We start from the raw sequence: 24,555 nt of genomic DNA, 5'->3' as shown, positions 1-24,555 counted from the left end.
ATGAAACCTGATAAAAACCCAGCAGAAACATCAAGTTATCGACCAATTAGCTTACTTTCTTCTATCAGTAAACTTTTTGAAAAAATTATCTTGTTGAGAATGATGTCTCATATAAATGAGAAATCAATTTTTTACCAGAGCAGTTTGGATTTCGCCATGAACATTCAACTACTCATCAACTTGTCAGAGTAACGAACATGATAAAATCAAATAAATCTTCTGGGTTATCCACTGGAGTTGCTCTTCTAGACATAGAAAAAGCATTCGACAGTGTTTGGCACAAAGGTTTAATAGCAAAAATGTCTGATTTCCAGTTTCCTATTTATTTGATCAAAATGATTCAAAATTATTTAACTGATCGTACTCTTCGGGTTAGCTATCAGAATTGTAAATCTGAATTGCTACCCGTACGAGCCGGTGTTCCGCAGGGTTCGAGTGTAGCTCCAATCTTGTATAATATTTTCACTTCTGATCTTCCAAATCTACCCGTTGGTTGTCAGAAATCGCTATTCTGTGACGACACAAGTCTGTTAGCCACGGGTAGAAATCTAAGAGTGATCTGCAGTCGGCTACAAAGAAGTTTAAATATTTTTAGTGATTATCTGTCAAAATGGAAAATTAAACCAAATGCAGCAAAAACGCAATTAATTATCTTTCCTCATAAGCCAAGAGCTTCTTTTCTTAAACCAAACAATAATCACATTCTAAAATTGAATGGCTTGGAATTGACATGGTCTGATCAAGCTAAATACTTAGGTTTAACGTATGACAAAAAACTCACTTTCAAGGATCACATTGAAGGAATCCAGGCGAAGTGTAATAAATATATTAAATGTTTATATCCTCTTATAAACAGAAATTCTAAGCTCTGTTTAAAAAACAAGTTGTTTATTTATTAACAAATTTTCAGACCAGCCATGCTTTATGCAGTACCAATTTGGTCAAGTTGTTGTTCCACCAGGAAGAAAACGCTTCAAAGGATTCAGAATAAAATTCTGAAAATGATTTTAAAGCGTCCTCCCTGGTTTAGTAGAAATGATTTACACAGACTCACAAATATAGAGTCATTAGATGTAATGTCACATAATATTATAAGCAAATTCCGACAAAAATCGATGCAATCTTCAATTGAATCGATTCGCTCTCTGTATTAGTTAGTAAGTTAGTATATAAGTTCCTTTTCCCCATTACACAATACAAGTAGGTTTAGAATTTTCCCTACACAAAAATCTCAGAATTGCGGAAGCAAATAATGTCCTCATGGTAATAACCAAATCATATATATAATAGGGCTGAAAAGTCACCACTTGTGGCTGAGCACCCAATTTAAATCTTAATAATTTAATTTTAACTCATATTCCAATAAATAGTTATTTAAAAAAAAACCAAAACAATATTAGTATAGTAGAATTGCAAGAAGATTTGAACAGCCTATTCTTAAACAAGTATTACCATCAGATCGCAATTATTTCGAATAATTGGTGTTCACCCTTAAGGGGCGGGTGGGGTCTAACACATTTAAAAAATAATTTATTTTTTTCTATGTATTTTCTTATAGTAAAACATTTCAAGAATATTCTGTGAAATTTTCAAGGCTATTGGAGCAAAATTCAGCAAGTAGTGGGCCTTTATCTCTGATTATTTCATACTGCGAAGAAGTAAGACAAGAAGAAGGCCCAAGATTTCTGCTTCGATCGACATTAAAACTTGACCAAACATTCTTGAAATGTTTCATTACAACAAAATACAAAAGAAAAAATATATTTTTTTTGAGAATGTAGAGCCTACGGGCTTCCTTGAGTAATGAATTATTTCCTTTCCTGCTCCAATTTTTTTCAAATTTTACACACACATTCTACATTTAAAATACCAGACCCCAATGTTTTCCTTTTTGTTGTAAGGAGTGTATAGAAAATAAGCTATCCACAAATTTTTCTTTCAAATTATGATAAAAACGATATTTTATTCAAACAAAAAATGGATCCTTTATTGTACGAGGGTAAAATTGAGCATAATGTGAACCGGATGAAATTTAACTTATTCTTTCACGAATTTTCGAACTTTTGATCGAACGCTCTTCATCAAGTTCCGGACAAATGTTGTATCGCATTTTTTGGACGCTTGAGTTCAAATTTATTTGAAGTCCTGCATGTTCCCAGCTGCCTTACCAGTCTTTTTGAAGACCTTTTTCACGATTGCCCAGTAACGTTCGATGGGTCGAAGCTGAGGGCGATTTGGTGGATTGATATTTTTCTCAACGAAATTGATACCCTTTACCGCAAGCCAATTGAGAGTGGTTTTGGCATAATGAGCCGACGCTAAATCCGGCCAAAACAGTGGAGGTGTACTATGCTTCTTATATAAAGACAGCAATCTCTTCTGGAGACACTCAGAACGATAGATTTCTGCATTTATAGTTCCGGTAGTGTAGAAAATTGTTGACTTCAAACCACAGGAACATATTGCTTGCCATACCAGTACCGTTCGACCGAGTTTCTCCACTTGAATCGACCTGTCCGCATCGCTCACATCCTACCCAACGACGATAGTAAAGTATTGTGGACATGGAAGGGTTTTCGAGTCCTTCTTTACATAAATCTCATCGTCCATCAAAACACATGCATCCGGACACTGCAAAAGACGCGAATACAATTTCCGGGCCCTTATTGCTGTTCACTTCTTCTGTTCTACACTTTGTTTCGAAATTTTCTGCTTCTTGTAGGTCTTCCGCTGATTTTGCCTTTTGATACGCTCGATCATTCCGACACTCGTTCCTGCTTTTTTTGCCAAATCACGTATTGACATTGAGCCATTGATGTGGAACAAGGCAACTAAAATTTCTAATGATCGACATTTTCAATTAATTGTCACACTTTTGAATCCGCAAATGCACTATAGTCTACTTAGATTGATCTTTATTAGGAACCAACACCGAACCCGCGAACCCAGAATATAGACTCTATTTGTCGTGATATGTATTTGTTCTATAGCCGACGAAATTACACCAATAGCCCAAATGTATGCAATTAAATGGTTTTTTTTTCATTCAAAAGATATTTTAATTCCGGCCTATTTGCGTACAAGCTTTACGTGGCCGAATTAGCCGATTTTTTAAATAAAGATTTTTTTGAAGTGGATCTCGTTGTCACTCTTTTTCTAGGAGGAGAAGAGCTTCCATTTCCCTCCTGCGAGGATTGAGGGGCACTTTGTTCGTGACTCGTCTCGTCCTCCATTGCCGCATCGGTGGTTGTGTTGTTGATTTCCGTCATCTTTTCGTTTTCCTTTTTGTTCGCAGTCTTGAGCTCGTTGCTAGTTGCTGTAGAAGCGCCTTGTTGTACATTGGTTGCTGTTGTTGGTTGGTTTGATGGTAAAACAGGAGTACTACCCTCACTAGTTTTCGTAGTTGAACGGTTCAACTTGTCTTTGGTTGATGATGTTTTTTTCGCAGTTTCAGTGCAAGGTTCACCGTAGTGTGCAGGTTGTTCACAAAACTGACATGTACCCAGCTGATTTTCATAAGTAATCAGCGTTTTACACGGATGTGTCCCACCTTGAACACAAATGATGTAGGATGGAATTGCCTTACTTAGTTGCATACGTACCACTCGCACGCCATTTCGGATGCCGGGGACAAAATTCCGCCATACTTCTCTTTCGATGGAAAGAACTTCACCATACTGCGACATGATTTCCCGAACGGACTGATCGCTGGACTGCGGGGGAAGGTCATGCACGCGTACTTGTATGGCATTGTCCACCATGTGCACAGGAATTTTGTATTTAATGTTGTCACACTCAACGCTGTGCACCTCGTTGTTAACCGAAGCGAATGCAATTGCATCGCTTTCACGTTTAAACATAATATACACACAGTTAGACGCCTTGTTGAATTGAATCTCACTTACATCATTAACGTTTAGATGCATTCGTTCTTTAAGTAAGATTTCAATTTCATTTGCTGCTGGTCTAACTTTGCAACGCTTGAAATCTTAACAAATTGAATTTGGTCTTGTTGGCCAAGTTTAAGACTTTGTTAAATCGTATTTGACCATTCCGTATACTCTATTGTTCACTGCACTGTATTGTCTTTGTTTCTTTTGCTTCGACCGCAAACGATTTTCGACTGTGTTGGGTGAGATGCGAGCACGAACTGAATTATATGGTTGTATGTACATGCTTGCGATACGGATATCAATATTTAAGCTTCACTTCGCCAAGCTTGTGTTCAAGTTTTGTATGCAAGCAGTTATTTTATAGCGTTTCTCTACCATTACTACCATTCTGCGATTGTGATTGAAGCGATTATTTTTTTTCTCATTATCAATCGAGTTCATTTTATATAAATTAGAAACTAATATCATGCACTCAAAATTTACTCTGAGGTAGTTGTCAATTTCTCAGGCGAAACGATATAAAATGGAATTTCATCCGATCTTGCATGACACAAGATCAGAGCATACCAATTAAAGCTTCAAATCAAAATTTTATTGCATTTTTTGTCTTACTGTCTAGCAACAACCTACCTCTAGCATGCTACACGTAGGATAGGACTGAAACGTTAGCTATAATTTTACTTATATTTATAGCTTCGCGTGCTTCTAACAGCTTCGCTTTTACCAATCAGAGCGATGTTTTCCCTTTGATATATCGCTTACTCCTTCAAAACCGTCGACTATGACAGGGAAATCCGGTATGCCGGAGATTTTTTTCAGACAAAATACGACACTGCTAGCTATTAATCAACATTTCAATGATATACAATTAAAAATACATGGCTATGAACATTCACATGAATACGTAGAAATATTTCCAATCAAATGGTGACATAATATTAATAATTGATACAAAATTGACTGAGCTGTAATTGTTCAAAACCTGACCACATTTCTACGTGTTTTTTTCTTGAGTTTCTAATTTGTATATAGAAAACAAAAATGTGTTCCACATTAAAAAAAAATAAAAAATTAGTTTAAAAAAAATTCTACTAGAGAATAGTTTGAAAGACTACTATCCTGTTATACGTCATTATCCCATTTCCCTGCACGTATTGATCCGTAGCTTAGAAACTCGAAATGTAATCCAAAAATGTAAGAATTTCACTGTAATCGAATTAAACCTTCCATCGGAATCAAAAGTTATGAAAATCAGTATTGATGACGAATCGATGTAAATCAAATTTCTCCTAAATCGGTTAGAATCGGTGACGAATTGAACCAAAAATAAAGCCAATTTTCATTCGCAAAGGTTTGCAAACCAAATACAAATATTCGCGCGACATGTCACACATTTTTGGGTGTCTACTTTGAGTCATAACATGAAATGACAGATCTCTATTTGAAGTCATCTCACGTTGTTTTTATTTTTCAACGTTCACAATCAATACACGTTTCGCTAAATACTAACAAAATAGTAACAAAAATACTTTGTGTAGTAATTCATCACCATTTCACCATCTTTGAAATCCATGAGATACGCTTAAAAACTAGTGTGTTGAGTTAATCGGCTTAGATCTTGTTTTCGTTAGCCATAAAACACGTTCAACATTTAATTTTTTATTAGCTTTTCGTTTTATTGGTTCGAAAATGGCTCAGGGTTTTCCATATTTACTTGTTTGCATCATCGTGGTTTTTATGATACCTAGTGCTATTCAGTCTCATTATACGAGGTGCGTTGAATAATGGCACCACGAATTTTTTTTTCTTTACTTTTAAGGAACAAAACGCTTTGTATTGTTCGAAATGCAACGTGTGGTTCTCCGATGAAAGTACGTACTCTTAATTAAGGTAAACAGTACTGACGGAAATAACCATCCTGACTCATCTAGCCAGACAAACTGGAAATTGTGAACAATACCGGATGATCCACCCATATCATCGATCAGAATTCTCCAGAAACAAACATGTTGCGACCGATTCCCAGTTTAGCCCTAGTTTCACAATAAGCACCGATGAGTAGATCGATTTCGAAACAGATATGCGGCGCCCACAAGCAGAGAAAGTTTTTTTTTTTTAATTTTCATCTAGAGCAGCAGATATTCATCCTTTACCGTCGTATAAACATTGTTGGTTCGAATTACAATTCCACTGTTTGTGTAAATATGGTTGGAAGAACCAAAATAGCGGTACTTCGGAATGAGTGAGCTCTTACGTAACTCGTACTTTCGACTAGTAATTTCGAAACATCGCTGGCCAATCGGTGTAAATCAATAAACGGAAGCTGAATGTCAATAATGAATTTTTCCCTAATTATAGACTATTCCCAGTTCAGATGGAAATACGAAATGGTTAAAATTCGTTTATTTATTTAGGAGTATTTTTATTGGAAACGCCATCCAAATTTATTTAATAATAATTGAAGTTGAACATTAAGCTTTTGCCTAGAACTCATTTTGATCCCATTTCAAATGTGAATACTCCGATCTGATTCATAAAATACACTTTTCATTGCGACACCACGAGTGAAAAATTGGCCAATGAACACCAATCGAGAAATTGGGTACTTGTACAGATGAAAAGCAGTAAATTTTGTCATACAGGGTGCGCCATCCTGACAGGACCTATTAAATTCCGATTTTGAGAAATGAAAAATTTATTTAGGCTATATAGTGCCGTTTAACCATTCACTCAGAATACAATAATGATCAAATGATCGCCACTACTACACCCAAACCTCCATTTACGAACCTTATATATGTATGTATGTATGCTTACGCACTCAGCCATCTGCATGTATGTGTATATATTAATACTTATAAATGATTGCTTTTACTTCAGCAATATTTATATGTATTAAGAAATACAAATATTTACACACATGCGTAAGTTTATTAATACATATATACATATATAAGTTACGTAAATGGAAGGTTGGGTGTAGATACACAAAAAGCGGCCCTTTTTTGGACCTTTTGCATTGTATTTGACCACATTTCGAGTGTAATGGCAGAAATTATTTATTTTATTTATTCTATAGTATTCGGTTTCCAGACATACACCTTACACAGTAAAAAAAAGAATTGTAGCAACCTCGATGTGATTCTCTATCGATGTGAAAAAATTAGAGGGTTGAATTCAAGACACGACCGAGCACAATAACATTAAAAATGAAACGTTTCTAGGGTCTTCATAATTAATACAAGAAAGAGATGATAATGATGATACACTAAACTAAAAACTTATTCAATTGACTAATTACAAACTTGCTCTAGTTTAAGCGCTTAGATTGTTAGCGAATGATAAAATTGACAATTGGATTTTTTCTTGATAATTTATTCTATTCAATTTTGATCCCTTTCCACAAATTTTTACATTGTTAAGTATTTGAATAACGTCCTTTAACTAGAAGTCAATTATGATGAATTCAAAGTTACTTGTAAGCTCAATTTTAGATACAAACAACCAAAAGATTTAAACCTGAACAAATAAATATATTTTATTTTATGATAAAAATTTTCGAGAAACGTACAAACATATTAATTTTATAAACAGTTAATCGATCCAAGAGGAGATTTTATTTATTTTAACGAAAAATGTTGTACCAGTAAACTAAGTAATAGTGTAATTTTATTATTCCTTCTTCAAAATCGTCGATAATCTTCGGAAAGTGTCGGTAAATAATATGGCAACAATACGAGGAAGAAAACATGTGAAACTTACATTGATTTTCGCTTTGGCATATTAGGAATATACGGAATGGAAACGCAACAGAATTCCGAAATTTTGTTCATATTGTAACTTGATGTTATTAATACATGAATGAACATTGTCATAGTCACAACGCGTGTAGCCATCAGACGCTTATTGTTTTCAAGCAAATAATAATTAAACTGAAACTGGCCATTAACCAAATTCTACTAGGGTTCCTATTCAAACGATACATGTAAAATCGCAGGTAAATTCACCTTGAGTTTATCTTTGATACTATATGATATTGCATCTAATTGTACTGTATATGAGAGCCTGTGGAACTCATTTATACTACTAAACCGAGGAGGCCGCTTTTAGATAAGTTTCAGAATTTAATTTTGAGGTTTTTGAACCGTTTAATTGCTGGTGGGACAACAACTTGTTCAGTCACATATAATGAAAAAGAAGTATCTATGATTATCATCATCACACAACTTTATACTGAATCCATTTTCGCGCCACCGTTTTGTTCGTATAGGAATGGAGATTTAAGTATGCAAACCGATCCGTTGACAAATTAAAACATTTTTAAGCTTACAATATTGAAGCTTTGAAATCATTTAAATGGGGAAAATCCATTAACAAATCATCGAGGAACAAACGCTGCAAATTAGATCCGAAAAATCTTTCGCCGATAGATTGGCCTGTTAGTTACCAGAGAACATAAATAAGATCATCAATTCAAACAAATTTTTCAATGGTATGCAATTGAAATATTCAAATGACGTTGTCTCATAACTTTAGGTTAAATGTTTCCGAATCGATTGTTTGTTGAATTATATAAATCCATCACCAAATGTCTGAGTTATAAGCGTTCAAAATTATGACAGAAAAATGTTACGCGATTAGTTTTGCATGTTTTAAATTGACACCCAGCCTCGGGATGCGAGGTGTAAGGCATTTTTAATGGCAAAATCGACCAAAAATTTGCTAAATACATGGGATATTTCAAAAGAATCACCACGCTGATTCGGTTCTTCAATAGCTATATGATAGGTATAAGATACTCAAGCGAACACGGTGTTGCGCAGACAACAGGAAATTTCACCAACACATAATGCAAAAGCGACAATCCAGCAAGTGAACGCATATACAACCCAGTCATCAGCTCACTGGACGAGCTACTTGTTTCATTCACAGTCAAACATCAACTAGACAAAGAAATATTGTGCAGCCTATATTTATAGATTTCTCTTCATACCACGCAGAACGATGCGGTGTTTTTTATGCATGACGCAAAGCCTCCTATGCCGAACAAGAAGTTGACGTCATTTTGTACAACAGGGATTGGTGGATGAAAACATAGGTCGATTCCAACCATTTTTTCAATAGTATGCTATTGAAATACTGAAACGACGTCGTCATACATGTTTGAGTTAAAAGTTTCCAAATCGATTGGTTGTTAAATTATAACAATCCATCAACAAATGACCGAGTTATTAACGTTCAAAATTATGGCACAAAAAGGTTACGCGACTATTTTTGAAACTTTTTATTGACACCCGGCCCCATACAGTGAAGAGTAAGGGATTTTTAAAGCCAAAATTTAGACGTACTGAACATCAAGTGCAATAAGTTTCTATTTTCGAGCAATATTGCAAATAAATCTCACGTCATTACATCGAAATAACGTGTTGAGTTCATTACATCACCTTAACTGAATACTGTATACGATTCTGATATGAGATTATGCATCTTTTCCTGGAACGACATCGAGATTGTTGTGACATTATATAGTAATCGCTGCCCGTCAGTAGTGAGTAGTGATGTGCAGCAATTTTGATGTAAGCATCGGTGTCGTTCTAAAGGTTGTGAAACTACACGAAAAGATATATAATTTTTAGTCAGAATCATATACAGTATTCAGTAAAGCTAATGTAATTTACCCAATTTTTTTTTTCGATGTAATAACGTGTGATTTACTTGCCATATTGCTCGAAAAAAGAAAATTATTGCATTTGACATTCAGCAAGTTTTTAACAGCAAGTTAAATATTTTTAACATCAATTGATAATCACATCGAGACTGTTACAATTCTTTTTTTCTATATACTCTGAAAATTGCCCCACAGGAAAAAAAAGGTCGCTAAAAGTCTACCATATTTTGTACGATATTCGCGCACAGCTTTCACAAATAAAAGCTTGTATTCAATGTACATCATCGAAATTTCAGCCCATTTTTTTGGCATAAAGCGATACATGACTAAAGCGATACAAGACTGACATTTTCGAATCTGGCTGATTTATCGAAGTACTATCTAGATGGCGCACCCTGTAGTATACTTTCACTCATAAAATTCAAAGAGGACTTTTCGTTGAATTATGCTGTTTCATCAACAACTCAATACGTCGAGATCGCAAAATTTCTGTACTTGCACATACGTGTGTACGGGTGTGCGTTTTTAAATTTCATCCGGATCTGACTTCCGACTCCGGAATTACATGTTGATCGGTAAAAAAACTACAATTTCAAAAGTGTGCTTTTATACCAGGTGTACTCATAATTAATTCCTGTTTTTTGCCGATCGATGGCATTTTATGTTTTGTGTTGCTGTTGATACAGCATGGGTGTTATTTCATTTCGTTGCATTCATCAGGGCTTAAATCAGTAAAAAAATCCAATCCAACAGTCTAATATTCGTTATTTGCTGCATTCCAGAGACGAACTAGTCTACGGCTGAAAGTCTCAAACAAAAAAAACTAAACTAAACTACTGTTTCATTCGTAAACGTTCGCTTCCAAAACAGACGAAGAGAGACGATGCTTTTTCATCTCTCACTGCAACAAAAGAAAGTATCAACGTCAACTTCATTCGTTCCCCTACGACAAGACAAAACCAAAATTACATTTGCGGTCAGAATCAATCGAATTTCAGTTATTATTTTTTCAGCGATATACTGAAAATCTGTGAAATTTGGCCTAGAAAATGATATATCGAAGTAATTACATTACCTACACTACACAGAATACGATTTTCACTAGAAACCGAAATTTTGAAACTATTATTCCGCTAATGCCGTTGACTGGGCACCACGTTCCACCGAGAAAGAACAAAATGGCGGCCATTTTCCGATTTTCGATCCTGTTTTAGCACTTTTAACTGTTAATAACTTATTTGAATAACAAGGAATATTTTTGGTTGTAGCTCCGACCATAGTTGGAATATGAGTCACACCCCGTTGAAAAAGCCCTCCTAGTGGTGTGATAATGCCTTTCTCTTTCATCGAAAAAGTCTCATTAAATTTTTTTTGCCATTTTATTAAGATAATTTCTGACAATAATTTGGGCTCACTTTTGACACCAATTTATCCAGATTGATTCGAGTAGTTCGCAAAACCAAGCGCTTGACATTTGTGTTGCCTATTTGTATGAGAATAGGGATTCCAATCTAAAACAACCTGTTTTTATCCACCTAGTTGTGTAATGATGCCTTTCTCATATCAAACATACTGTCATATATAATACTGTGGTATTCTACAAAATAATTTTTTGATGTGGAACACATCTTTATTTTCTATATAGTGGTGCAAATCAGAAACTCAAGAAAAACTACACATAGAAATGTGGTCTGGTTTTAAGCAATTACAGCTCAGTCTATTTTGTATCAATTATTAATATTATTTCATCATTTGATAGGAAATACTTCTACGTTTCGATTTGAATGTATCAACCCACGTATTTTCATTTATATATGATTGAAATTTTGATTAGTAGCGAGCAGTGTCCTATTTTGTCTGCTAAAAATCTCCGGCATACCGGATTTCCCTGCCATAGTCGACGGTTTTGAAGGAGTAAGCGATATGTAAAAGGGAAAGCATCGCTCTGATTGGTCAATCGAACCAAAAGCGAAGCTGTTGGAAGCACGCGAAACTAAATTATAGAGGGGTCTCGTATAACGCGGTACACCGGGGGCGTGAAAAGCGAATCCGCGATAAACGGGACCCAGGGCATATGGGATTTCGACTGATTGGGGCTGTGAACGATTATCTCGCTACGGTCGACAAATAGAGCTATACAATCTTCGGCAAACTTGTTGTAGATACTTAGACCAACAATTTAGTGTAGTTTTACCGACAATTTGTTGAGAACTGCACAACCAGGGGCGCTTTGAAAAGAGCATGAAATAATTCATATGTTCACAATAGGAAAACAGTTTGAACATGAAATATCACGAATATTTTACTTTCGGTGGTGTCGGTGTTTTCGTAAAGAATGTTCCGGAGGTCAAAACAGATCAAATTGTGTAAACAGTAATTGAAATTTCTCGCATGGCTGACTCTTGTGTGCCATTCAACGTTCGAAATTCTTGCAACTTAAAATCATGTTGACTTATTAAGATGGTTTCTTCGAGAAGGTGTTTCAAGGTTCCAATACCTATTGAACGATTGATGAAACAGCTTTTATTGTATCTACAATGTGATCTTCTGTAACTGAATACCATACTTGTTTATGAGAGTGATCTTATCGATCAGTTTTTGAATAAGTTGATGAAGGAGAGACAGATCTTGAACTGTTTTTCTGGAAGGCGTTAGTAAGTTACTAAAGTATTAAGAGTATTAAGGCGTTAGTAAGTTACTAAAGTAGTATCGACATCTGAAATTTGAGGAATAATACTATGTTCACACTATGAGTTAAAACAAGTTTTAACTCTGATTTCATGTTTTAAGCGAAATAACATGTTTTACTTTTGCGTTATTTCATATTCAGAAACGTCGCATTAAAACATGTTTTCCCGAAATAACATGATATAATTGTCAGTAAAGAACAACCCTGCTAGCATTTTCCGTCACTTTACGACTATGTCAATTGACAAGCTGTTCAACAACAGCAGTTTTCCATCAAAGTAGCCATGTAATCATAATAAAACAAAACTGGAAACTGGTACCAACGTTTCCAGGTGTACCGATTGCTCGGTATTTATACAGATTTTTGCCGTCTATACCGCAATACAGATATGTACTTCCAAAATAACGATCATACAGATAAGTACCGATTTTGGTTTTTAGCTTGAATAGACTTGAAAAAAGGTTGTCGTGGGACCTTTTTTTGCTCACCTCTTGGTGACATTTTCTACTACTTATGTAGAAGAGACTCTGACACCGATATGGTACAGATAGATTTTTGCGCCGAATACAGATTTTTGGAAAAACGACCTGTCAACGCAGACTGGTACAACCACTTTTGTTTTTGAATTAAAAGATGACTTTTTTGATCATTTGCTACTCAAAAATATTCGAAACGTTGGCAATATTCGTGAAACGATAATATCCTTCATAGCTAGAAGAAGTACCAGGCTTATTTTTCGGATGTTGTCAAAATACTTTTATCTTTCGTACCTGCGACGTAGGCATTTTTGCAGTTTGTTTATAAACAAACTCAATGCCAAGTAATATGTCATGCGTATAACATAATCTTAGTGTGAACAGTGCGGTTTTAACTTTATATTACTATCCTTAAAACATGTTATTTTCTGCAGGTGTGAACATAGTATAAGATAGTGTGAAAACTAGAATTTCATACTTAATGTTTTGATTATTTATACAATTATATAATGTGAAGTACATAAAATGTGACATATATTGCTCATATAGTTTGATTTTATTTGAATTAAACCTTTTTTATTGAACAGGTTAAAGACCAATGGAGAGAAAATTTCTTAGTCACACTCTTCATCAGGCAGTAAATCTATAAATTCAATTTGTATAACAAGTGCGGATAACCAATTCGAGTTTGTAACAAAAGCTGCTACGTAAACGACCAAAGACATATTTCGGTGAACGGATAAGAAGCAAAAATCGAAAAGTTTGCAGGAATCACTGCAAGGGAAAGTTTGTAGGGATCACTGCAAGGGAAACTACGAAAAGCAAACCGAAGAAGTTTATTCTGAATGGCTTCGACGCGGTGGATGTCAAGTTAACAATAAAGAGCCAAAAAGACAGTACCATTGCCGTAATCAATTTATCAGCGATGATGTCATCAATTTCCTCACGAGAACGATGTTCAGCACCCATCTTTTCACCGAAATCCTTAATTTCAGAAATTATTCTTTCGTTTTCAATATCATCGATTTGTGAACCAGGCTAAAAAAAATGGAAGTAGTTTTTTCCAGCAATTTTTCAACGTTGATGACTTAATTTGAACTAAAACTGATTGAATGCAATCAAAGCAATTTCGATGTTGCGATTTAAGCAAAATTATTCTAACTCGGGAATGAAACAGTTTCTCATTCAATCTTGGGAAATTTCTCGAGTCATCCAGCCTTTTTTATTGCTCCGGTTACTGGGAGATTCGAACGCTGCAAATTTTTTAAAGCACGTGATTTGGTACATTATTAACACTCCAAATGAAAAAAAGTTGGAACGGTAACTTCGATCTGTCATAGCTCAACTGTTTTTCAACGAATCTTAATAAATTTTACACCCACGAATTTTGTGAAGTTCGTAAATTGAATCAAAAATTTTGTAGCAGACGATTGGTAAAGGAAAACCAATGAAAATTGGATCTTTCCCGTTCCAGGGTTTATTTTTCACGCGCCCAAAATGCCCTATCTGCTTAATTTCTACTGGATGCTCAGAAAGTTAGCTACAACGTATATATAGGAAAAAATTACATATTCACGTCTCTAACACAACCAAATGAAACGAAAGAATGAATCTATGATCGTTCTCTCTGTTGCACCGTAGTTGTTTTTATATTCTAGCTTTCAACGCGACTCAACTAGTATATAGTTGTGTATGTATATGTATGCGAGAAAGTAATTCTTCAGAAACACACTAACACAGTTACGATAGCGTCGCGTAGGATGTATGCTTAGTAGATTTGTTAGATAATCGCATGACACAAAATCATTTTATGACTTAGGGAAGCACATGAGTTTGCATCATTTTACGAATCCTCCGAAATAACAGCTATTTTAACAAACCGAAAAATTCAGAAAACTATATAGAAACCGCATATTTCGAAACTTGAGAAATCCCATAAAAGTAATCATATTTCTCATCAAGTTTGTCCACGACCAGACAGCTATTAATTCCTACACAAGCATTGTAGAAGAAATCTCTACCGTCAACTAGTATAAATCACGAAACGAACAAATATAATTTTCCCAAAAAATAGCTATCTAAGTCATCATGATCGCAATAGCGCAACCTTTTTTGAATACTAAACTACTGTTCCCATTATCGAATACTTTTTGATAAACCAAGCAATGTTGAGGAAGATACACTGCTCTCAAATTCACACACAAGCTTTTATCAACCTTCTAACCAGTTTGTAAACCCTCTAAAAAACGATATTAATAAATCAACAAAATCAAGATTACAGGAATTTCCAACCCAGAATTGCACACCAACATCACCAATTGAGAAAAAAATTTTACAACTGTTCACACTATTTAATCTGTTTTTACCTCCTTTACTTTCTTTCCGAAAACACCGCCAATCTATATCATCAGGTTTTAGAGATATAACATAATAAATTTTATGTGATCACAATAGCGCCATTCTGTTGAAAGGTTCTCAACTAAGATAGTTTTCATAATGTAAACTATAACATTCCTAACAACTTTCCAACAAACAAAACCGCTCTATATCTTTCAGTTCTTTTTATAAGAACATAATTCTGATTATTGATATTTGTATTCAAGCACACTAGCTACATCTGATGGAGTAAGTCCGAGTTATTACTTTTGCTGTTTGACAAAAACTCCCTAATTCCCGCATTCTTCAAAATACTATAATTTGCGAGTTACAAATCGTTTTGTCTGTATTAAGCGAATGATTTATATCATGCATTTTTCGAAGCGCCCCTAACGGAGCAGTTCTTAACTAATTGTCTGTCAAACTACACTAAATTGTTGGTCTAAGTATCTACAACAAGTTTGCCGAAGATAGTGTGACTCTATCTGTTGACCGAAGCGAGATAACCGTTGACAGCCCCAATCAGTCGAAATCCCATATGCTCTGGGTCCCGTTTATCGCGGTTATCCGGCAGTAACGAATCCGGCAACAACGAATACCGGAAAAACCGAATCCGCGTTGTACGAGACCCCACTGTATAGCTAACGTTTCAGTCCTACGCGTAGTATGCTAGAGATAGGTTGTTGGTAAACAGCAAGACAAAAAGTGCCATAAAACGATTTGAAGCTTTAACTGGTATGCTCTGATCTTGTATCATGCAAGATCGGATGAAACTCCATGTTATGTCGTTTGTCTGAGAAAATGACAACTACCCCAGGGTAAATTTTGAGTGCATAAGATTAATTTCTAATTTATATAAGATGAACTCGATTGATGATGGGATAAAGTTTATCGCTTCAACAAAAATCGCAGAAGGATAGTAATGGTAGAGAAACGCTATAAAAATAACTGCTGCGTACAAAACTTGAACACAAGCTTGGCGAAGAGAAGCTTAAATATCGATATCCGTATCGCAAGCATGTACATACAACCATATAATTGCATACATTTGGGCTATTGATGTAATTTCGTCGGCTACAAAACAAATACAAATCACGACTATTAGGTAGTTCGCAAGGCTGTTCTATTTCATATGAACTAATCTACTTTAGATCTACAACTGAAACATGTCAATCACGACGCTGAGATTTAGTTCTATTTTTCGAGTACAGATTTAAAACAGATTTAAAACTGCTCGACGAAATTGTTTTAAATTAATGTATATTTGAAACATGAATAGAACACTGTTTTAATTTTTTTTTTTGCGTGAGCGTCTGTTACGAAATCTGAGAGACGAGATGTCAAAGCGTCGAATGACATTTCTTTCCGTTGAGATCGTAAAGCTCGAGTTTTATTTTTGACAGTTTTAAATTATACAACAGTATGTCATTTTAGAACAGATATCCATCACCGCGTTGCGAATAGCCTTAAAGTCTATATTCTGGCAGACCCTGTCAGCTTGGAGCGAAATCAATCTTCAGTTCAACAACGCCATCGCACGGTGTCACATTCAACATATCATGTCAATTGTATGGGTGCGCACTGCTGCTATTTTGGCGCGCACGAATTTGACATTTCTCTCCCTACTTCTGTGTACGAGATTCGATACGGACTCGCTTGAGGGCGCCATGCTCGCAAAAAATGTTGTTGCCAATGATTTGTTCGGGAAATGTGAGAGCTGGATATCTTGTTAATATGATGTCTTTCATTCTGGGTTAGCGTGTTCGGTGTTGGTTCCTAATAAAGATCAATCTAAGCAGACTCTTGTGCATTTGCGGATTCAAAAGTGTGACGATTAATTGAAAATAACGATCATTAGAAATTTTGTTTGTCTTGTTCCACATCAATGGCTCGAACAACCCCAGGGGCTGATCCTTGTAGTTTTTTAGATTCTTGAAAGATTAATCGGAATCGGTTTAGTTGACTGTTTACTGATAATGACTATTGGAGTATATATCCCTATATATCCGGAACCAGATGTCGGATCCGGATGAAATTCAGAAATTTCGTACAAGACCACATGACCTTCTATTAAAACCTTAGTTTGTGAAAAATCGTCAAACCATCGCTAAGAAAAGTGAGTGAGATCCATTTGAGAAAATATCACCACTACTTCCTGTGCCTCCGCAATGTTGCACATATTCTTCGTGTAACTAATTCATTCACCGATCCTCGGTACGAATTTACTGTCTTCGAATATGCCCGTTTCGAACAACGTTGAACTATTTACTGCACGAAAGAGGGTGAAAATGAATAAGCAATAATCGTAGAGTACCCGAATCTACTAATACATTCTTCGATGCTGGTATACATCGTGCATGTTCGTTTTATACATTCGTTTGTCATTATTTCATTCACTTTACTTCTCGAATTGGTTCGAATAGCGTCACTGCGATGATCGTTGTATTCTATTCTTCGCGAAGCATTCTTATTCTAATAAATTCATCATATCTTGTGAGATAGCAGCAATGGGGGAGTGCTGGGATATGGTTCATCACACACACATAAGACTATGGTACTATTGCAGGGGAAACGTCTTAATTTACTTGTTTCAAAGACAGCACGAACGATCATCGCGAATTAGAGTTTGACGATGATAGCTGTATGAATATTCGTTCCATATTCGCGTTAAGTCATTCGGGGGTATATTCAATGCGAATAACAACTGCAAGGAATAGATCTTCGTGCGAGCAACGAAGCAGCGTCGGCTTCGTTCGCACCCAAATATACAGACAAGTCCGAATATCAGAGCGATTATCGAACTAAGGCGAAGGAAAGCGAACGATGATCATTGGCGTTCGTTGCATTGTTAATATTCGAGCAACATTGGTGCCTCCGGAATCGAAATATGAAAACCAGGATAACCAAAATCAGTTTGTTTTACCATCTACTGATAATGACTATCGGATGGAGTAGCTTAGGGGTCAGTTTAGATTTTTTTCGCTTTTTGTTTCGTCCCTCTAAGTGATGGTATAGAAGTGTTTACACTCTTTACCCTATAATTCCGGAACCGGAAGTCGGATCCAAATGAAATTCAGAAGTTTCGTATGGGACCATACGATCATTCATTTGAATTTGTTTGATGAAATCGGTCTAAGTAATAAGTAATTTAAAATTGGAATTCTTGCACTAATCGCCTTATAATTCCGGAACCGGAGGTCGGATACAGATGAAATTCAGAAGTTTTGTGAAGAACCATGAGACCAGTCATTTGAATCTAGGTTTGTGAAATCGGTCACACCATCTCTGAGAAAAATTAGTACACATATTTTGATTTTTTTTTTGCATATTTTACCCTATAACTCCGGAATCAGAAGTCATGTTAAAAAAAATTCAAGAATTTTGTATGGGACCATAAGAGCTTTCATTTAAATCTAAGTTTGTGAAAATCGGTTAAGCCATCTTCAAGAAAAGTTGGTGCATCTATTTTCACAGTTTTTTCACATACATACCGGATCCGGAAGTCGAATCCAAATAATATTCGGGAATTTTGTATGGGATCACAAAACTTTGAATCTAAGTTTGTGAAAATCGGTTAAGCCATCTTCGAAAAAAGTTAGTGTAAAAAACGATACATACACACATACATTTTGCGTACTCGACGAACTCAGTAGATTGATATATGACATACAGCCCTCCGGGTTTTGGTTCAAAAGTCGGTTTTCACAGTGATTCCATAACCTTTCTATATGAGAAAGGCAAAACCCTTCTTAATCCACTTAGTGCAATTTTCATGGATATTGACAAAATACCATTGGAAGGAGTACATGAGATTTCCGAAATCGAATTGTATTTTTGATGCCAAAAGTCTCAAAATTCCATGAAACGACGAGATTTAGTGTCATCTCGAAAAACTTTTTTTTTAAATATCGACTTATCGAATCTCCCAGTCCAAAAAGTCGATATTCTTAAAAACCATTTTTTTCGAGATAACACTAAATCTCGACTCGTTTCATGCAATTTTGATACTTTTGGCATAAAAAAATTTGATTTAGGAAATCTCATGTGATTTTTCAAGATCGAAGATTATAAACCTTAACCGCCGGGCAGCACCCCTTACCCATGTCCGATTTAGCTCAAATTTAGCATGAGGACTTTTTTCGAGGTGCTTAAACTTTTGAGCACGACTGCTTCACGAAATTATAGGTGATCCCCAAATATTGGCTTATATTTATATTAGAACGGTAAAAAATGTATTTTGTCGGTTACGTCACTTATACCATCTCCGGAACCAGAAGTTGCCGTCATTTAATCTTCGAGCTTTATCAATGACCTAATAGTAGCTTTCAAACAAGTCTAAGTTTGTTAAAATCGGTTGAGCCATCTCTGAGAAAATTGCGGGGTAAAAAAACAACGCGTTTTGTCGATTACGTCACTTATATCATTACATCTCCGTAACCAATAGTCACAGTCATTTGATCTTCGAACTTGATCAATGACCCATTACTAGCTCTTAAACGATCCTAAGCGATAGAGAAATGCAAAACATAGTTTCCAGAAAAAGCCGAACAAAGTTTTTATTCGCGACTAATCGTGCATGGACGCGAACGGCCTGCGAGTGTATGCATTGTTTTATTCAAGCACTAGTTATTTTATTTTTGGTGAGTTGCAATGCGATTAAAAAACTAATGATAAGGCCAAAGTCATGCTAATTTGTTAATCTATGCAAACGATTTCATAGAAGCTTTATAAACAATTAATTATTATTGTACTTGTCAAAAAGGGCATTGATTATAGCTGTCATAAAACAGGTAGTCATTGTTGAATCAATTACTAAATCCCTATAAATTATAATTAAACCCTGAAGGCATTGGAATTCTTTCTTGAGAGATGAGTGTTGCAAAACTTTATCCCGTCATTTGAAGCGACGATTAAAAAACCGGAAAATTGACTTCAAAATAATTCTTTCTGTATGACTTCTTAGATGATGACCATACTAACTCACCTCGGCTATACCGATTCCCGGGTTCCGGTTCCGGAAGCACAAGAAGTAATGATCAAAGATTTCAAACGACGGTGCCAAACGCGAAAAAAAATCTTTTTCACTACAAATTCACTACGCTTCTACCATTTAGCTTTAGGGCCGGGACCTTTAGACTTTGAAATGAAACTTCAATCGATTTCTCAGAGATGGTTGGACCGATTTTCACAAACTTAGATTTACATGAAAATTTTTGTAGTTCCACCGGATCTCAGCTGCCTTACAGTCTGGTCTCAAAAGTGCTTCAAATGATAGATATTGTAAATTGATGCCCAAAAAAATTTCTTGCTTTTATTCAAGAATCAAGGAGAAGCGTCTTGGGGGATCCTACAGTACTGGATACGCTTATGAGAAAATCATAATCACTCCATTGGGTAGATTAGAACTGTTGTAGCATTTATGCTAAATTTTTAATCTTTTGAATGCCGTCTTGACATCCTAAAAAATTCATACCATTTTTTTCATTTAAAACAATTATTCATTCAATAACCATTTAGCTCACCTTAAAAAACATTTGTTTGCTATCTAAAACTTGAACCCAAAAGCTTTAACCGAAATCGAAAAACGTCACGAGATGATAGCAAAAGTTTACCATATTTTTATCAAAAACAGGCTCAGACTGACTAAATAGAACAAAATTTCCTAATAATTTTTGCATACCAAATCTGAAACTTCAATAGAAACGTCTGCTTCGATGAAAGCAAAGCGTTTCGGCCGCCACTAATTATTCCTAGGCGTCAGACAATAGTCACGCGCTCGTTACTATGATATCGCCAATAATTACCTGCTTTGTTGTGTTCTGGAATTTCTCAGCGCTGGATTCTCCTCAACTACTTTTGTGCCTGGGAAACCGGAAACGAGAAACAGACACCGGTAAACAAAAAAACACACACTCACACGCGACACTACCAAAGGAGGTATTGGTTTCTGGTTAACTATGCTATCAATATCGCACCGGTAAGTCGTCTACCGGCGAACCAATTAGCTGACACACAGACTGACCTTTCAGGAAAGCGCCACAAAGCTTTTCGATTTGCTCCAAACTCCACACTAGACAGAAACTGGTTTCTAATGACTCATGAACACGACGAGTGAAAACGCGCAAACAAACGAACAAATTCAACAACAAAAATTGTCCACGCTGGTCCACCGATTTATTTCCCAGAAAACATTTTTTATGTTAACCAATAAAAACACGACCCAAACAACACTACTTTCATTCATGACAGTCGGCCCGCTCGGTATTTGTTTCTTCGCACTTTCCTGTAGTTAAAACAAACACTTTTTCCTCGCTGCTAAACGTTTCCGATGGGTGCTAAAATGTAAGCCAAACGAAATTCTTCACTTCTCTACTGGTGTATTTTCAAAAGTCTACGACGGATTTGAACGGAACTGAAGACTTGACAGACAACCAGTAAATTGCGAGCTATCGCACCAACCTTCCGGACACAACTGAACGAGCCTGCCGCGGTTGCTGCCGGGACGAGCAGTTGTTGCTGGCTGCATCACAGAACAGACGGAACTCGAATCGAACTCGATCGACGCTCGCGGTATTTGTTCAGCCAACGGGTCGGTATCAGCAGTATCTATTCGATAGTCATTCCACGACTACATGAAACGGTTCATTTTTGTTTTGTTCGGGGGGATTTCCTCTGCTTCCCGGTTAGATCCAGTCGAACAGGGTTTGCTTGTGTTGTGGATGTCTTGCACTAGCACGACTGCTGTCCGGCTAAGCTTATGCGTACCCCTGCTGGCTTTGGGAGTGCTAAATGGCTAAAACACGTTAGCAGATTAAACACGTAGGGACTGGTCAGAAACAGAGCAACGAATTCGTGCTGCTCCGAAAGTAACCAAGCCGCTACACAGGTGATTGTTTATACGGGCTGTTAATATATTACAAACAATAAGCTATTCTCAATGAGATTTCTGCCAGCCTAACCTATTTTTGAGAGTGCTAAGATCAGATTGAGATTGAAACATACTGGGGCAGTGTAATTTTCCGGCGGCAAAATTATCAACAAAATCTTTGTTTTTCAAATGTTCTTAAATTAAACTGCTACCGCAGAAGCACATGGATTTCTCCATCATTAGGTACAAACATAGATATGAACTCGAACGCCAATGGCTGTTACATAAACTTATGTAAGTTATGTGACATCAAATTTACATTTTAGATTGTGTAGATTTCTAATCCATTACTATAAAGCTATAGTAATGGACTAAACGAGGCCCTACGCGCCATGCTTACAACGGATTTTGTTGGGATTGAATAATCAACGGAGGTCAATTGAGTAGGGCACTCACAATTTACGACATGAGTTATGACACTACAGCCCTAGGCCGGTAGATACAACAAGAATCTCGAGATTCGTTTGGACAGTTACTGTCTCCAGGCAGTTCATTTTTTTACCAATATCTGTGAAATACATTTTTTTAACAAAAGCTGTGAAATTTCTGTACACACCGTTTGAAAACTGAAAAAAATCGATTAGACTTTTTTTTTGGAATTCCAGTTCGGTATTATTTTAACTAAATAATTTATCAGTTTGCCGCTTTATGGTATTATCGTGAAAAAAAATCAAATCCGTGATTACAGGACTCGAATATTGTCCAAATCCCCAGAGAATAGTTTTTATTTTAAATGTTTTGCATTTCTTACGAAGATAAACTATGAAAGCAGTCATTTGAACCGAGTTTCGGAAGGGTGAATGTCATAAACCTTTCGTGCCAGTTAAGAAGTGTATCGAAAATAAGCTATCCACAAATTTTTCTTTCAAATTATGATAAAAAACGATATTTTATTCAAACTAAAAATTGATCTTTTATTGTACGAGGTTAAACTTGAGCCTAATGAAAACCGGATGAAATTTAAGTCATTCCTTTAAGAATTTTCGAACATTTGATCGAACGCTCTTCATCAAGTTCCGGATAAGCGTTGCATCGCACTTTTTGGACGCTTGAGCACATGTTCCTACATGTTCCCAGCTGCCTTACCAGTCTTCTTGAAGACCCTCTTCACGATTGCCCAGTAACGTTCGATGGGTCGAAGCTGAGGCCAATTTGGTGGATTGATATTTTTCTCAACGAAACTGATACCCTTTTCCGCAAGCCAATTGAGAGTGGTTTTGGCATAGTGAGCCGACGCTAAATCCGGTCAAAGCAGTGGAGGTGTACTATGCTTCTTTTATAAAAACAGCAATCTCTTCTGGAGACACTCAGATCGATAGATTTCTACATCTATAGTTTCGGTAATGTGAAAAATGGTTGACTTCGAACCACAGGAACATATTGCTTGTCAAACCAGTACCGTTCGACCGAATTTCTCCACTTGAATCGACCTGTCCGCATCGCTCACATCCTACCCAACGACGCTAGTAAAGTATTGTGGACATGGAAGGGTTTTCGAGTCCTTCTTTACGTAAGTCTCATCGTCCATCAAAACGCATGCAAAAGACCTTGTTGCTGCTCGCTTCTTCTGTTCTACACATTGTTTCGAAATTTTCTGCTTCTTGTAGGTCTTCAGGTGATTTCGCCTCGTGATACGCTGGATCATTCCGACACTCGTCCATGTTTTTTTGGCCAAATCACGTATTGACATTGATTTGTTCTTCATGATTAGAGATACCACTTTCTGGTCCAGTTCCGGGTTGGAAGACCCGGGTTTTCTGCCTCTTCCAGGTAGCTCATCCAAAGAATAGTGCTCCCCAAACTTATTAATGATGGTTTTAACACTGACATGATGAATTCTAAACCGCTTCGCCAATTTTCGCATAGTAATACCCTTCTCACTTAGCCATGTGTCCAGAACCTCAATTTTCACTTCCTTTTCAATACGCGACATTTTGAAAACGCAGAATTTCAACCGCACAAATAAGTAAACAAACGAAAGCTGACAGCCAAACGCACAGCATAAATAACAGTATTCTGTTTTACCCCCAGTCATCTTCTTCCATGAATTTACAGAAAAGAAGACAGTTCTATGTTTCGCATTTAACCTCAAAAAATAATTAACAGATAGTCTCCATGATCGCATGCTTCGCGCTACATCGTTTTACCCTAATTTTCCCACAAATATAATTTTATGTTGAATTCAGATTTGCAATCTCGAAGCAAATCCAATATGACCTACCAATATTGGTTAATATTACGTAGAAAACTTCAGTGATCCAAGTACACATAAGGGGAATTACAGTACTAGTTCGTTTAACCCTGTTCACCCCCATTTATGTAATAAGTTGTATCTGTGGGTGAACTTTCTTTCGTATTTCGAAAGCAGGCTGATTGCGGTTGATGAAAATCGATTGATATTACGAAGAAAGACCTAGAAATAAGATTACAAATGGATTCAATGACCGCACAAATTCTGTTATTTCATTTTACCCTAATTCTTTTGAATTGAGCTTCAATATTTTTTTAGTTCAGCCTTTTGATTT

General features: G+C 36.1%; 1 protein-coding gene across 3 annotated transcripts in view; it reads right to left on the bottom strand.

The window, feature by feature from the left end:
• The window catches only part of LOC131435050 (G-protein coupled receptor Mth2-like), a 91,707-nt gene extending 70,080 nt beyond the window's left edge, over window positions 1-21,627 (bottom strand). Inside the window, exons 1-2 of one of the 3 annotated variants that reach the window (XM_058602527.1) lie at window positions 21,125-21,627; window positions 20,907-20,964 (exon numbers count right to left, since the gene is read on the bottom strand). The gene's annotated coding sequence lies outside the window, so the exon portion shown is untranslated. Of the gene's footprint in view, window positions 1-20,906 lie in introns of all 3 variants that reach the window. The other 2 variants (XR_009230430.1, XM_058602526.1) reach the window with 2 other exon arrangements.
• Window positions 21,628-24,555: the final 2,928 nt, after the last annotated feature.

The sequence above is a fragment of the Malaya genurostris genome, chromosome 3 (genome assembly GCF_030247185.1).
Source record: "Malaya genurostris strain Urasoe2022 chromosome 3, Malgen_1.1, whole genome shotgun sequence".
In the NCBI taxonomy this organism is placed as follows: domain Eukaryota; kingdom Metazoa; phylum Arthropoda; class Insecta; order Diptera; family Culicidae; genus Malaya; species Malaya genurostris.
Note: the sequence above shows the minus strand (reverse complement) of the source record. Positions and strands in the feature narration are given on the sequence as shown.